Consider the following 15771-nt stretch of genomic DNA (forward strand, 5'->3'; position numbering starts at 1 on the left):
CCTCCTCATCATCATCATCATCATTACTCCTCATCATCATTCCTCCTCCACATTCCTCGTTAGCATCATCATTCCTTATCCTCAGTCATCATGATTTATTTTTGATTGGCTGGAATACTCTAACATCTACTGTGGTAACAGTTAAATGGTTTATTTTCAGTTTGACATAGCCTGATGTAGGTTTATCTTCAGCACACTAGTACAACGGTACTTGGAAGTTTTTGAATCCTGCAAAATTTTCGATATTTCTGCTGAAATTTGGCCTAAAACTACCTCAGACTACCTCAACACAAGTCCTAAAAGTAGACAAAGAGAACCAAATCAAACAAAGGAGACCAAAATATAACATGTGCTAATTTTTTATTGCGGAAAATTATCCAATATCACATAACTGAGTGGCAAAAGTATGTGAACCTTTGCTTTCCGTATCTGGTATGACCCACTTGTGCAGCTATAACTGCATATGAACATTTCCGGTAACTGGTGATTAGTCCTGAACATTGACTTGGAATTTTAGCCCATTCCCCTGAACTAAACAGCTTCAACTCTGTTATATTGGTGGATTTCATCCCTTGCACTGCTCACTTCAGATCCTTTAACAACATTTTAATTGGACTTTGACTTGGCCTTCCCAAAACTTTTTATTTATTCTTCTTAACCAGTCTTTGGTCGAATGACTTGTGTGTTTTGGGTCATTGTCTTACTGCATGACCCACATTCTCTTGAGATACAGCTTGTGGACAGATGTCCTGATATTTTCCTTTAGAATATCCTGGTATAATTCAGTATTCATTGTCCCATCAATGATGGCAAGTCGCAAGGGCGTAGCTACCATAGGTACAGGGAGTGCATTTGCTATTAGGTCCAGAACTGAGAGGGGCCACCTTCCCTGTCAAAGTTACATTTGTCATACAGTATACATTTTTCACCATTGGGTGGTATATAGGGGCCCTTACACACTTTTGCCTTGGGGCCTGCAACATATCTAGGTATGTTCCTTAATCTGCTCGTTACAATGTAATATAAAATGAACAGGATGGCATTATAATGTTACATAATATGAACTGGGGCACCGTATTGTGGCACAATATGTAGAGGAAACACTATATTGTGACATAATATGAACTGGGGACACTATTGGGCTAATTCAGACCTGATTGCTGTTCACTTCGCATGCAAGCAGAGTTCACAGGCGTGCGAATGCAACGCAAGAGTGCAAATTTATGCCCACCATGCACGAGTGCACACAAATGTGCAGCAGTGCACAAAAGAGGTGTACACTATTCTGATTTGCATGGAGCAATGCATTCACAAGGTTGCAATTTGCATCGCTAGCAACATGGAGTTTTTTGTACACGTGCGTTGCATTCGCAAGCTTGCAAATATTCGCACAACGGTTATTTTTTTTATGGTTATTTTTTTTTAATAATCAATTCCCCAAAGGAATTGTAATGTGATTGAACAATTAAGTGTTCAAACACTGAAAATTGAAGTTTGACAACTTAATTGTTCAATAACATTCAGCAATTAAGGCAACAAACATATCAGTTTAATATCTTTGTTGTCCAATTTGCACAATACCCAGAAATTAAAAACATTTAAAATTAAAAAAAGATAAGTTAAATTGTACCATATCTCATTTATTATGAGATTGTTTAATCCGTGACTGTATCACATACATTATACACACATTAAGAATTTAGGGGGTCATTCCGAGTTGATCGTATCTGTGCTAAATTTAGCACAGCTACGAGCATCTTCCCTGACATGCGGGGGGACGCCCAGCACAGGGCTAGTCCACCCCGCATGTCAGTGCCGCCCCCCTCCCCCCCGCACAAATACAAATGCATCGCACAGCGGCAATGCCTTTGTATTTGAGGAGTAACTCCCGGCCAGCGCAGCTCCTGCGGCTGGCCGGGAGTTAATTGTCGCTGCCACTGGCCGCAGTGGCTGCGTGAGACGTCACGCAACCGCCGTGGCCCGCCCCCCAATGGTCCGGCCACGCCTGCGTTGGCCGGACCGCTCCCTCTAAATGGCGGCTTAACGCCGCCGTTCAGCCCCCTCCTGCCCAGCAACCACCTTTGTCTCAGAGGCGATCACTAGGCAACGAAAGCTGCTATGCGCCGGCGCACTGCGGCGCCGGCTCATGTGCAGTTACGACCCGATCGCTGCGCTGTGACAAACTGCAGTGAGCGATCGGGTCGAAATTACCCCCTTAGACATATATGCTTCATCGTTTGTAAAGTGTTTAAATGGGGAGAGCTAAAGGGGGTCATTCTGTGTTGATCGCTAGCTGCTGTTGTTCGGTGAGTAGTTATCAGTGGAAAAAATGGCTAATCTGCGCATGCGTATGCACTGCAATGCGCACGCGTGACGTACGGGTACAAAGAGCATCATGATTTTGCACAGGTTTTAGCGAAGCTTTCAGTCGCATAGCCGAAAGCAGGAAGATTGACAGGAAGAGGGCGTTTCTGGGTGTCAACTGACCGTTTTCATGGAGTACTTAGAAAAACGCAGGCGTGTCTGGAAAAACGCAGCCGTGGCTGGGCGAACGCTGGGCGGGTGTGTGACGTCAAAAGCTGTCCCTCCATTGTTAGAATCAACGCACACGAAGAGTAACTACAGGGTTGGTCTTGTTTTACACAAAATGATTTTGCAGGCGCCCTGCTGCACAAGCGTTCACACTTCTGCAAAGCGAAAATACACTCCCCAGTGGGCGGTGACAATGCATTTGCACGGCTGCTAAAAACAACTAGCGAGCAATCAACTCGGAATGACCCCCAAAGTACCAATCAGTTTCTAACTGCCGTGTCACAGGCTGTGTAATTAAAATGTCAGTTAGGAGTTGTTTAGATGGTACTTTTTCACTCACCAAGTGATGCTACATCTCTACATATATGATGTTGGCCTTTTACAAAACACACAAAATTTTTGTCCAAAAAATGTAATACTAATAAAAATATCCAAAATATAAAAACAGATATTAAATCAACAATTATTGGGAAAAAAAATTTAATACAAAAATGTCTTCCAGGAGGGCATCGGCATGCTGCTCCATCCGGGCCAGGAATATCCAGATGCCTGCATTTCGATCTCCAACCTCAGCACCTGTAAACAATGTTTAAAAAATAAATACAAATAATTTCAGACATTGGGGGTAATTCCAAGTTGATCGCAGCAGGAATTTTGTTAGCAGTTGGGCAAAACCATGTGCACTGCAGGGGAGGCAGATATAACATGTGCAGACAGAGTTAGATTTGGGTGTGGTGTGTTCAATCTGCAATCTAATTTGCAGTGTAAAAATAAAGCAGCCAGTATTTACCCTGCACAGAAATAAAATAACCCAACCAAATCTAACTCTCTCTGCAAATGTTATTTTTGCCACACCTGCAGTGCACATGGGCCCTCATTCCGAGTTGTTCGCTCGCAAGCTGCTTTTAGCAGCTTTGCACACGCTAAGCCGCCGCCTACTGGGAGTGAATCTTAGCTTATCAAAATTGCGAACGAAAGATTAGCAAAATTGCGAATAGACACTTCTTAGCAGTTTCTGAGTAGCTCGACACTTACTCGGCAACTGCGATCAGTTCAGTCAGTTTCGTTCCTGGTTTGCCGTCACAAACACTCCCAGCGTTCGGCCAGACACTCCTCCGTTTCTCCAGCCACTCCCGCGTTTTTCCCAGAAACGGTAGCGTTTTTTTGCACATACCCATAAAACGGCCAGTTTCCGCCCAGAAACACCCACTTCCTGTCAATCACATTACGATCACCAGAACGAAGAAAAAACCTCGTAATGCCGTGAGTAAAATACCAAACTTCTTAGCAAATTTACTTGGCGCAGTCGCACTGCGGACATTGCGCATGCGCATTAGCGACTAATCGCTCCGTTGCGAGAAAAATATAACGAACGAACAACTCGGAATGACCCCTATGGTTTTGCCCAACTGCTAAAAAATTTCCTGCTGCGATCAACTTGGAATTACCCCCATGGTTTTGCCCAATTGCTAACAAACTTGCTGCTGCGATCAACTCAGAATTACCCCCCTTATGCAATACAGAAACAAATTAGCAAACGCACTTCCACAGCTCACTGTCTAGGTCAGGGATGGTGATTGTTTGGCCCTTCAGCTGGTGTTGAATGACACATACCAGCATGCCCTGCAACAATTTTAGCATGGACAAATGCAAAAACTGTTGCAGGACATGCTGGGCTGTGTAGTTCCACGGGATCCGGACTGAAAGTCGACAGTAACTAGGTCGACAATGTCTAGGTCGACCACTATTGGTCGACAGTAACTAGGTCGACATGTTCTAGGTCGACAGGTCAAAAGGTCGACATGAGTTTTTCACAATTTTTTTCTTTTTTTGAACCTTTTCATACTTAACGATCCACGTGGACTACGATTGGAACGGTAATCTGTGCCGAGCGAAGCGGTAGCGGAGCGAAGGCACCATGCCCGAAGCGTGCGAGGGGACGCGGTGCACTAATTGGGGTTCCCGGTCAATCTACGAAGAAAACGACACCAAAATAACATTAAAAACTCATGTTGACCTTTTGACCTGTCAACCTAGAACATGTCGAACTAAAGACCCTGTCGACCTAGACACCCTGTCGACCTAGTTACTGTCGACCAATAGTGGTCGACCTAGACATTGTCGACCTAGTTACTGTCGACTTTCAATACCACACCCTAGTTCCACACCAGCTGGATAGACAAAGTTTGTAGACACATGTTGAAGTATCTGTTTAAAGGGCAATGTAAATTACATAAACAAATACAAATTTAAAATTCTTACACTCCTCCATAGTCCCGCCCTCCTCTTCCTCCTCTTCTGCCACACTGGTGGATGGTGCCGGTATGTCCGCATTGCGAACTCCAAACTCAGCATCTGAAAAAAATGTTTTCTAATTCAGCAAAAAAAACCCCACTTATTATGCAATGTAGAATAAATGTACACTTCAACACCTCGATCTCTAGGTCAGGCATGGTGAACCTATAGCTATCCAGCTGATGTGAAACTACACAGCCCAGCATGCCCTTCAAGAGTTGGGCAATTTGGCCATGCAAAAACTGTAGTAGGGCATGCTGGTATGTTTTATTCAACACCAGCTGGAGGACCAAAGTATCTCCATCACTGGTCTAGGTCCAGGGTCAGCAAACTGTGGCTCCCCATCTGTTGTTTAACTACACATCCCAGCATGCCCTGCAAAAGTTTACACATTCCCAAATTGCACAACTGTTGCAGGGCATGCTGGGCTCTATAGTTCCACAGCAGCTGAATAGGCAAAGTTTGTAGTCACATGTAGAAGTACTGTATCGGTTTAAAGGCCAAAAAGAAAAAAAAAACACACTTACACTAATCCAGATGCACATACTCCTCCTCCTCTTCTACACCGGGGTTTTGTTGCTGTATGGAGAAGGGACTTGAATGGGGGCGGATGGTTGAGGGGGAGAGGGTGTTGAAATGGGGCGGGTAGTTGAAGGGGAGAGGGTGGTTGAATGGGGATGGGTGGTTGAGGCGGAAAGGGTGGTTGATTGGGGGAGAGAGGTTGAGGGGGAGAGTGTGGTTTATTGGGGGAGAGAGGTTGAGGGGGAGAGGGTGGTTGATTGGGGGAGAGAGGTTGAGGGGGAGAGGGTGGTTGAATTGGGGAGGAAGGTTGAAGGGGAGAGGGTGGATGAATGGGGGCAGGTGGTTGAGGGGGAGAGGGTGGTTGAGTGGGGGAGGGAGGTTGTGGGTGGAGGACCACACTTCTTTCAGCTCTTCCTAAGGAGAGAGGAACACAGTTTATAGGTTACTTAAAACATTTGTTGTAAACACGCAAAACAACATACACACACTTGTGTTAGCAAATACTTCACAACTTTACACTGCAAACACACCCATGCGCACACAAATGCTACAGTATGCATTACTTACATTCCCGAATTTGTAGACGTAACTGCACAAGCAACTTTGGCTGTCTCCATCGCAGGTCGGACCACCATCTTTCCAATTGGACGATGGTCCACCTGTTGCGTAGATTCACCCTTAGCTTCATACAGACATCTGCGTAGGCCGCACGCTTACAGGTGTTTGGCACATAAGGGCCCATGTGGCCTATGCTGCGGTCCATAACTGAGGTAAGGATCCGCAGCTCCCTCATGGTAGATGCGGCAGCTCGCATGGTGCCATTGGCGTACTAATCTAAATTGTGATTATTTATAATATCTGCCCACTGTTGATTGGTCAACAGCTGTGATGCTCATAAATACAAATTAGCTTTATTGCTAATAATACACATTAACAGTATGGTCCACATTCTCGGTTGCGTACGAAATTGCGAGTGTATGCTATTGTAATTAGAAAATTTGCAAAACACCTTTCATTTATGCTTCTCACTCAACTAAACATTGCAGGATTGTTGTATTATTGTGTTGATAAATAGTAAAAAAAAAGTAAAAGTAAAAAAAAAATACACATAAAGGCAACACAATCAAACACATACAGTATGCTGCAGAATTTTTTGTCTTTAAAATAAAAAACATTGTAATCTGACAATACATACATTACATCATTGTTCTTATAAGCAATATATATGTTGTCAACACAACACTACTGTTATTCATTAACTCATAACATGCTTATTTGATTTTTACAAAACATTTTACAATATGTTTACTGTTCATCCACAACATTGCTCTTATTGTTTTATCCAAAACAAAAACCCGAAAAAATGTTTGTAAGCAATTCCAAATCTGCTTACTATTTGGTATGGCAATTTTTTTTTTAAACAAAAAAAATATGTTATACCTTTCCAAAATATGCATTTTAAAGCACCAATAAACACTTGTCTGACGTGCTCATAACTCAAACCTACCTGAAATATTGTTGTACTATTTTTGACCTAAGGGTATGTCCCCGCAGGGACATGTAGCCCTGCCTCCATGTCCGGCCAACCCCTGGCTCCTCATCCTCTGGGTCCAATACCCAGTGCCGTTTCTAGCGGCGGGCGAGCCGTGCAACCGCACGGGGCGCCCGCCGCGGCACTTTGTGACTACTCCTCTCCTCCCTCTCTCTCCCCCCGAGCGCTCCTGCTCAGGGGGCGGGGCTTCGCGGAATGACGCGTTTGCGTCGTGACGTCACAACGCAAACGCGTCATTCCGCGAAGCCCCCCCCCCCCGAGCAGGAGCGCTCGGGTGGAAGAGAGAGGGAGGAGAGGACTGGAGATAACCATCGACGGAGGAGGCGGCCGGCGCGCGGGACCCGAAGAGCGGCAAGTTGTAAGTATTCTCTCTCTCTCTCTCCCCCTCCCTTCCTCCCTCCTCCCACTTGACACCTGCCGCACTGTGTAAAATGGGGATACCTGCCGCACTGTGTAAAATGGGGACACCTGCCGCACTGTGTAAAATGGGGACACCTGCCGCACTGTGTAAAATGGGGATACCTGCCGCACTGTGTAAAATGGGGGCACCTGCCGCACTGTGTAAAATGGGGACACCTGCCGCACTGTGTAAAATGGGGATACCTGCCGCACTGTGTAAAATGGGGGCACCTGCCTGCGTACTGTGTAAAATGGGGACACCTGCCTGCGTACTGTGTAAAATGGGGATATCTGCCTGCGTACTGTGTAAAATGGGGACACCTGCCTGCCGCACTTTGTTAAATGGGGACACCTGCCTACCGTACTGTGTAAAATGGGGACACCTGCCTGCCGCACTTTGTAAATGGGGACACCTGCCTGCCGTGTGTAAAAAGGGGACTTTTTATTTTTATTTTTTCCCCCTGTGGTGGGTGTGATATCAGACGAGGCCACGCCCACTGTAATGAGACCACGCCCATTTTAATCAGGCAACACAGCCTTGTCGGGAGCGCGCGCGCCTTCGGCGCGCGCATGCTTTTTTTCTGTCTATATGGGGGGGGCACGCAATTTTTTTTTATAGCAATGGGGGGGGGGGGGCGCATTTTGAAATCTCGCACTGGGAGCCAAATTGTCTAGAAACGGCCCTGCCAATACCTTATTTGCAGGCAGCTCCACACACCTCCTTATAGCAATATTGTGGAGGATTGCACACAGGACCATGATTTTACTTATCATTTCCGGTGAATACATGAGGTCGCCACCAGTGCGGTGGAGCACACGGAAGTGCCCTTTTAGGACAACAATTGTATGCTCCACCAGCTGCCTAGTGACTGTAAGCGTGGACTTAAATACTGATTTTGGTCCTGGTGTTGTTCCGCTGTAAGGAGTCATGAGCCAGGGGGTGAAAGGATATCTACGATCTCCAGCGAAAACAAAATACAATAATAAGCCACAAATATGGACAACAATTACAAAGCAAAGAAACTTAACCTTTAATACATGATGCAGTAAAAACTCACCCAATATCCACGCGTCTTGTCCTTCCAACAAGCTTAAGTTTTGCCATATCCTTGATTGTCGAATCACATGGAGATGTGCGGCTGGCACTTTTTGAGTTTTGGTTTTGGTTCTCTAATTCCACTTCCGTGTTTTGGTTTTGGCTTGGTTTTGCCAAAACCACCCTTTTGTGTTTTGGTTTTGGATCTGGATGATTTTTGAAAAAACATAAAAGCAGCTAAAATCACAGAATTTGGGGGTAATTTTGCTCCTTCTGTATTATTAACCTCAATAACAATCATTTCCACTAATTTCCAGTCTATTCTGTACACCTCACACCTCACAATATTGTTTTTAGGCCAAAAGGTTGCACCAAGCTTGCTGGATGACTAAGCTAAGCGACACAAGTGGACAACCCAAACACCTGGCCCATCAGGGAGTGGCACTGCAGTGTCAGACAGGAGGGCAGATATTAAAAAAAGGCCCCAAACAGCACATCATGCAAAGAAGAAAAAGAATTGCAATGAGGTAGTTGTATGACTAAGCCAAGCGACACAAACAATTGGCCCATCTAGGAGTGGCACTGCAGCGGCAGACAGGAGGGCAGATATCAAAAAAAGGCCCCAAACAGCACATGACGCAAAGAAGAAAAAAAGGTGCACCGAGGTTGCTGTATGACTAAGCTAAGCGACACAACCACCTGGCCCATCTAGCAGTGTTATGCAGTAGCTGAATGTCGAGAGTGGGCCGCAATTGTTTGGTGCACTGACAGCATCTCCAGCACACCCCTGTCATTTTTTAAAAATTCTGCAATTGGTGGACTTATACGGCAGTACCCCAGGACAAATACAGCAGTACCCCTGGACTCATACGGCAGTGTCAGACAGGATGGCACTTTTCAAAAACTAGGCCACAAACAGCACCTCATGCAAAGATGTGGAAGAGTTGCAATGAGGTAGCTGTATGACTAAGCCAAGCAACACAAACAATTCGAACTGGAATAATACGTCCAAATCACTGGAATTATACGTCTAAATCACTGGAATTAATTGGCAAAATTGCTGGAATTATACGTCCAAATCACTGGAATTAATTGGCAAGATCACTGTAATTATACGTCCAAATCACTGGAATTAATTGGCAAGATCACTGTAATGAATAATTATAGGTCCAAATCAATGGTAGTAATTGGCAAAATCACTGGAATTATACGTCCAAATCACTGGAAATAATTGTCAAGATCACTGTAATTAATAATTATACGTCCAAATCACTGGAAATAATTGTCAAAATCACTGAAATTATACGTCCAAATCACTGAAATTAAATGGCAAAATCTTGCTATCGCCTTCCTAGTGCAGTGGACTCTAGATGGGTACCGGGGACACAATACCTCCATCAATTGTCTAAAACCCACTGCACTAATGGCGTATACCAGATGCATGTATAACACCTACATAAGTGTCAAGGCCTCAGTTATGAGGGTTTCCATCGTCATGTGATGCTGAACCTCTAGTCATGAACATAGGCCTGGGCCTCAGCCGTTCCTTACCACTCCGTGTCATAAATGGCATATTGCCAAGTTTATGTTTCTCCTCAGACCATTTAAAATTATTTTTGGGGGTCTTTTTACGGAACTTTGGCTTTTTTGGATTTTACATGCCCTCTACTATCACAATGGGCATCGGCCTTGGCAGACGACGTTGATGGCATTTCATCATCTATGTCATGGCTAGTGGCAGCAGCTTGAGCACTAGGAGGAAGTGGTTCTTGATCTTTCCCTATTTTATCCTCCAAATTTTTGTTCTCCATTATTTTTCTGGAGTTATATAACACAATATGCGGCACAAGAGAGCATACCCCTACACCTCACAGGGCAAACACTGCATTTTTTTGGGATTAAATACCTTTATTTGGAGTAAATAATATACAGCACAGGACAGCACCACTGAATTTATATGGCAGCACCACTGGACTGGATTTATACGGAATTATACGGAATTATATGGAATTATATGGCAGGATAACTGGAACTATACGACAGTATCACGGGAATTATATGGCAGTATCACAGGAATTATATGCCAGTATTCCGAGAATTATATAGCAATTTCACAGGAATTATACGCCAGTATCATGGGAATTATATGGCAGTATCACAGGAATTATACACCAGTATCACGGGGATTATATGGCAGTATCATCAGAATCAGAATCAGAATCAGCTTTATTGGCCAGGTATACTTACGTATACTAGGAATTTGTCTTCGATTTGCTATACAACAGCCAAGTAGGTAACGGGTAAGCAGGTGTGTGTGTGTGTGTGTGTGTGTGGGGGGGGGCAAGTAAAGTTACACAGATAGGTATACCGTAGGGACACAAGTGAGTTACATGTACGTCTAGTCAGTCAATGTTCAGAAGTTCAGCAGGCGGACAGCTTGGGGAAAGAAACTTTTGAGGCTTCTGGTGGATCTGGCGGGGACAGCCCTGTAACGCCTGCCTGAAGGAAGCAAGTTAAACATGCTGTGGCCGGGTTGTAGCTGGTCTTTTACTATCTTCATTGCCCGCTTTTTAGCTCTGGACAAGTACAGGTCCTGGACTGAGGGAAGGTCGGCCCCGATGATCTTCTCTGCGGTTCTGACCACCTTTTGGAGCCTGCATATGTCCCTCGCGCTGGCGGAGCTGTACCATACGAGTATCGAGGAGCACAGTACTGACTCCACAATCGCGGAGTAGAAGAGGAGCAGGAGCTTCTGTGGGATGTTGAACTTCCTTAGTTGCCTGAGGAAGAACAACCTCTGCTGCGCTTTCCCAACAGTGGCGTCAGTGTTGGACCCCCATTTAAGGTCCCTGGAGATTGTGGTCCCTAGAAACTTGAAGGAGTCCACTAGCGATACCACACTGTCAGCAATCGTTAGCGGAGGTGCACTAGATGACTTCTTCCTGAAGTCCACTATCATCTCGACAGTTTTGAGGGGGTTGAGGTCAAGGTTGTTGTGGATGCACCACTGGGCCAGCCGGTCTACTTCCCGTCTATAGGCTGATTCGTCCCCATCCTTGATGAGGCCGATGACGGTGGTGTCATCGGCAAATTTGATGATCCTTACTGATTGCGCCTCTGAGGTACAGTCACTTGTGTACAGGGAGAAGAGCAGGGGTGAGAGGACACAGCCCTGAGGGGCCCCTGTACTGATGGACCACGCTTGAGAGGTGAATTCCCCCGCTTTCACCACCTGTGTCCTATCTGTCAGGAAGTCTATTATCCAGGAACAGGTAGCTTCTGGGACCCCTAGGCGAAGTAATTTGGGGTGAAGGATGCTGGGGACGATTGTATTGAAGGCCGAGCTGAAATCGACAAACAGGACCCTCGCGTAGGTACCGGGAATGTCTAGGTGCTGTAGAATGTAGTACAGGCCCAGGTTGACTGCATCCTCGACACACCGATTCGAGCGATAGGCGAACTGCAGGGGGTCCAGTTGGGGGCCAGTCACAGTTTTCAGGTGATTCAAAACCAGACGCTCGAACGTTTTCATGACCACAGACGTCAGTGCTATCGGCCTGTAGTCGTTCAGGTTCGTGATAGTGGGTTTCTTGGGGACCGGGACTATAGTAGACCTTTTGAGGCAGGAAGGGACTTTCTGTAGCTCCAGCGATTTATTGAAGATCTTGGTGAATATGGGGGCGAGCTGACCCGCACATGCTCTTAGGGCAGATGGTGACACTCCGTCAGGACCCGGAGCTTTCCTGGTTTTGGTCCTTTTGAACAATGCCTCCACCTCTTCTTGGGTGACTTGCAGTGCCTGGGGTTGGCCGTCGGTGTTCGGGGCATCGTAGAGGTGATTGTTTGGGTTGCAGGGGACTTCTTTTGCGAACCTGCAATAAAAGTGGTTCAGTTCATCTGCAAGGTCTTGGTGCATGGCGGTGGACTTTGATGTTTTCCTATAGTTGGTTATGGATTGCATTCCTTTCCATACAGATACGGGGTCATTGGTGGAGAGATCGTTTGTCAGCTTGTCCGAGAACCGCTTTTTTGCTAGCCTAATTCCTTTAGTCAGAGAGTTCCTAGTACGGTTGTATAGTGCTCTGTCACCGCTGCTATAGGCCTCCTCTTTGGCTCGACGAAGTTGCCTGAGCTGGGCATTGAACCAGGGCTTGTTGTTGTTGTAAATGCGGTAAGTCTTGGTAGGTACACACATGTCCTCACAGTAGCTGATGTAGGATGTGACAGTGTCTGTCAAGTCATTCAGGTCGGTTGCCGAGGCTTCAAAGACCCCCCATTCCGTGCAGTCAAAGCAGGCCTGGAGCTTCATCTTGGCCTCATTGGTCCATTTCTTGACAGTCTTAACGACAGGCTTAACTGCTCTCAGCTTCTGTGTATAGGTAGGGAGTAGGTGGACGAGGCAGTGGTCAGATAGGCCGAGTGCAGCACGCGGGATAGACCGGAAGGCAGACTTGAGGGTAGTGTAGCAGTGATCAAGGGTGCGCCCTTCTCTAGTGGGACACGTGACTTGTTGTTTGTACTTAGGTAGCTCCTTGCTCAGGTTAGTTCTGTTGAAGTCACCCAGTACTATATGCAGAGAGTCTGGGTGTTTTTGTTCTATGTCGGATATACATATGGCCAGGTGGTGCAGGGCTTCGTTCGCGCAGGCGAGGGGGGGGGGTGTACACTCCCACAAGGACAATTGAGGCAAATTCCCGGGGGGAATAGAAAGGGTTGCAGTTGATACTCAGCATCTCCAGGTGAGGGCTGCATGATTTGCCTATGATCGCGACATTGGTGCACCATCCGTCGTTGATGTAGAAGCAGATGCCACCACCCTTCGTTTTTCCTGAGAGAACCTTGGAGCGATCGGCCCTGAAGAGACTGAAGCCCGGCAGAGACATCGGGTTGTCCGCAATATGGTCGTCCAGCCACGTCTCCGTAAAGCAGAGGATAGATGACCCTGTAATGCCTGACCCTGCGCTGCCCAGAAGGAGGGACAATTCGTCGAACTTGTTTGCCAGTGAGCGCACATTCGAAAGCAGGATCGCGGGTAGTGCAGACCGGTGCCCTCACCGCCGCCACCTCACTAGGGCGCCTGCGCGACAGCCTCTCCTCTGAGTCCAGGTCCTTCTACTAGGGCCGACATGAGGGCCCCCGTCATTCTCTTTCCGGGGCCGGTGATCCATCCGCCAGTCGCCACCTGGGCTGCGGGGGGGCGCGGCTGCTCGGTCATCCACTTCGGTGTCCACAACGTCTGCATCCTTTCCACACAGGGCAGCAAGGGCAGCGAGGGCTGCAAGGGCCGCTGATCTGCCCGCCGACGGGCCCGGACGTGTGGTAAGCACCTCGGGAGCGCTCCAACTAAGGAGGGCTTCCCTGCTGTAATTGGTCACCGGTGGGGTAGACAAGGGCAAGGGAAAACAAGGGGAAACAGGTATTTTGGCTGAGCTGCGTAGCTCCGAGGCAGCCATCTGCGGCGCCATCTTAATTGTAATCGCTATAATCGTTGTTGCTGTAACCTATTGCTGCTCCTTAATACAATGGGTATATTTGAAACAAGTGATACTGTAAATAAAATAACTGCTTTTTCTGTTGCTGATTTAGTCAAAAGCAGGCTTGTGGAGAGGTGTTAGAATCCAATTCCTGTTGTGTAGGTGTGAAAGATCTCAGTGTGAGAGGCCTTTGAAGTAAATTTCTTGTGGGGGGTAGTGATAACATGTGTCCTTTGGAATGGCTCTTGCAAATTGAAGTGAGCAGTGACCCTTCAGTGATTCAGAGCCTGAATATGCTGTATATTAGTTGATTAATGCAAGAAGTCAGTTATTTTTTGCTCAGAGAACAGAGGTGAATGATGTCTAAGTGAGGGGCTGGATGGAGCCAAATATAGGTTGTAGTTCACAGTACCTTGTCTGGGATGTCCAATGCAGAGCACAGTAGATTCCAAACTGAAGGACTTCTAAGTGGAGAGTTGCAGAGGTTTCAATCTAGTGTGTATCTCAGCGCAGGAATGCAATCCGTTGGTTTTGATCAGATGTCCGCGTAGAGTAGAACAAGTTAAAGGTAAGTCCTTGGATATTTACGATGATTTATGGGTCAGTTGTGGTGAATTTCAGCTGTTTTATGGAGATGATCAGGAGCATGCAAAAGGTGATGCAGCCATCTTGGTGTTACATCAGCTTGATCTATCATAGGAATTATACGCCAGTATCACGGGAATTATACGACAGTTTTCCGAGAATTATATGACAGTTTCACAGGAATTATACGCCAGTATCATGGGAATTATATGGCAGTATCATAGGAATTATACGCCAGTATCACGGGAATTATATGGCAGTATCACAGGAATTATATGGCAGTATCACAGGATTTATACACCAGTGTCACGGGAATTATAAGTCAGTATCACAGGAATTATATGCCAGTATCACGGGAATTATATGGCAGTATCTCAGGAAGTATACGCCAGTATTCCGAGAATTATACGCCAGTATCACAGGAATTATACGGCAGTAATACTGGATATATGGCAGCAGAGGACACCACCACTGTGACTGGTCACTGGACCGATGCTGCACAAGACACTTCCCCTTGTCTAATGCAGGACAACACAGCACCACTGAAAGGGACTTATACAGCTACACTGGATATATGGCAGCAGAGGACACCACCACTGTGACTGGTCACTGGACTGATGCTGCACAAGACACTACCTCTGGTCTGATGCAAGACAACACAGCAAAAATGCAAGGACACCAACACTGTGACTGGCTGGACTGATGCCGCACAATACACTGACTACACCGGACTGGACTGAGCAGCACAACACAGCACAAGACTCGCCAACCTACTTTCTCTCCCCCACACAGACACTGAGGATGGAGACATATCCTCTCATTACACTCTCCGAGACTGGAGTGAAAATGGGCGCGATGTGCGGCTCCTTATATGGAATCCAAATCCCGCGAGAATCCGGCAGCGGGTTTTAAGACTTTTGCCTCGTTCAGGTTTACGGGTCAGGCGGGAAAACCCGAGCCTAGCTTGGAACCGGACTGTAATGGGAATCATGGGCACTTCCTGGGTACCGGGCATTCAGGGAAAAGATCTGGAGGGATGGGCCACAAACAACCATCACATTCAAAGAGTGGAATATTTTTTGGTTCCCAAAGATTTCTTTATGATGTGTTGGTGCCACAAGTGGAATGTGTGTACCATCTGCTACCCCAATAACATGTGGGAAGCGACTCCCCCTTCACGGAATTTCTGCTTCACCACAGATAGGGACTCCACATCCGATGGCATTGTTATGAACTACTTAGTACTTTTTAGAAATGCAGCTATGATGCGCCTCAGGATCCTTAAGAATGCTGCCTGGGAGACACCTACCAGAATACCAACTATATGCTGGTAGGACCCTGAGGCAGAAAAATGTAAGACAGCAATGAATTGTGTC

This window comes from Pseudophryne corroboree, chromosome 2, assembly GCF_028390025.1.
Source record: "Pseudophryne corroboree isolate aPseCor3 chromosome 2, aPseCor3.hap2, whole genome shotgun sequence".
In the NCBI taxonomy this organism is placed as follows: Eukaryota; Metazoa; Chordata; class Amphibia; order Anura; family Myobatrachidae; genus Pseudophryne; species Pseudophryne corroboree.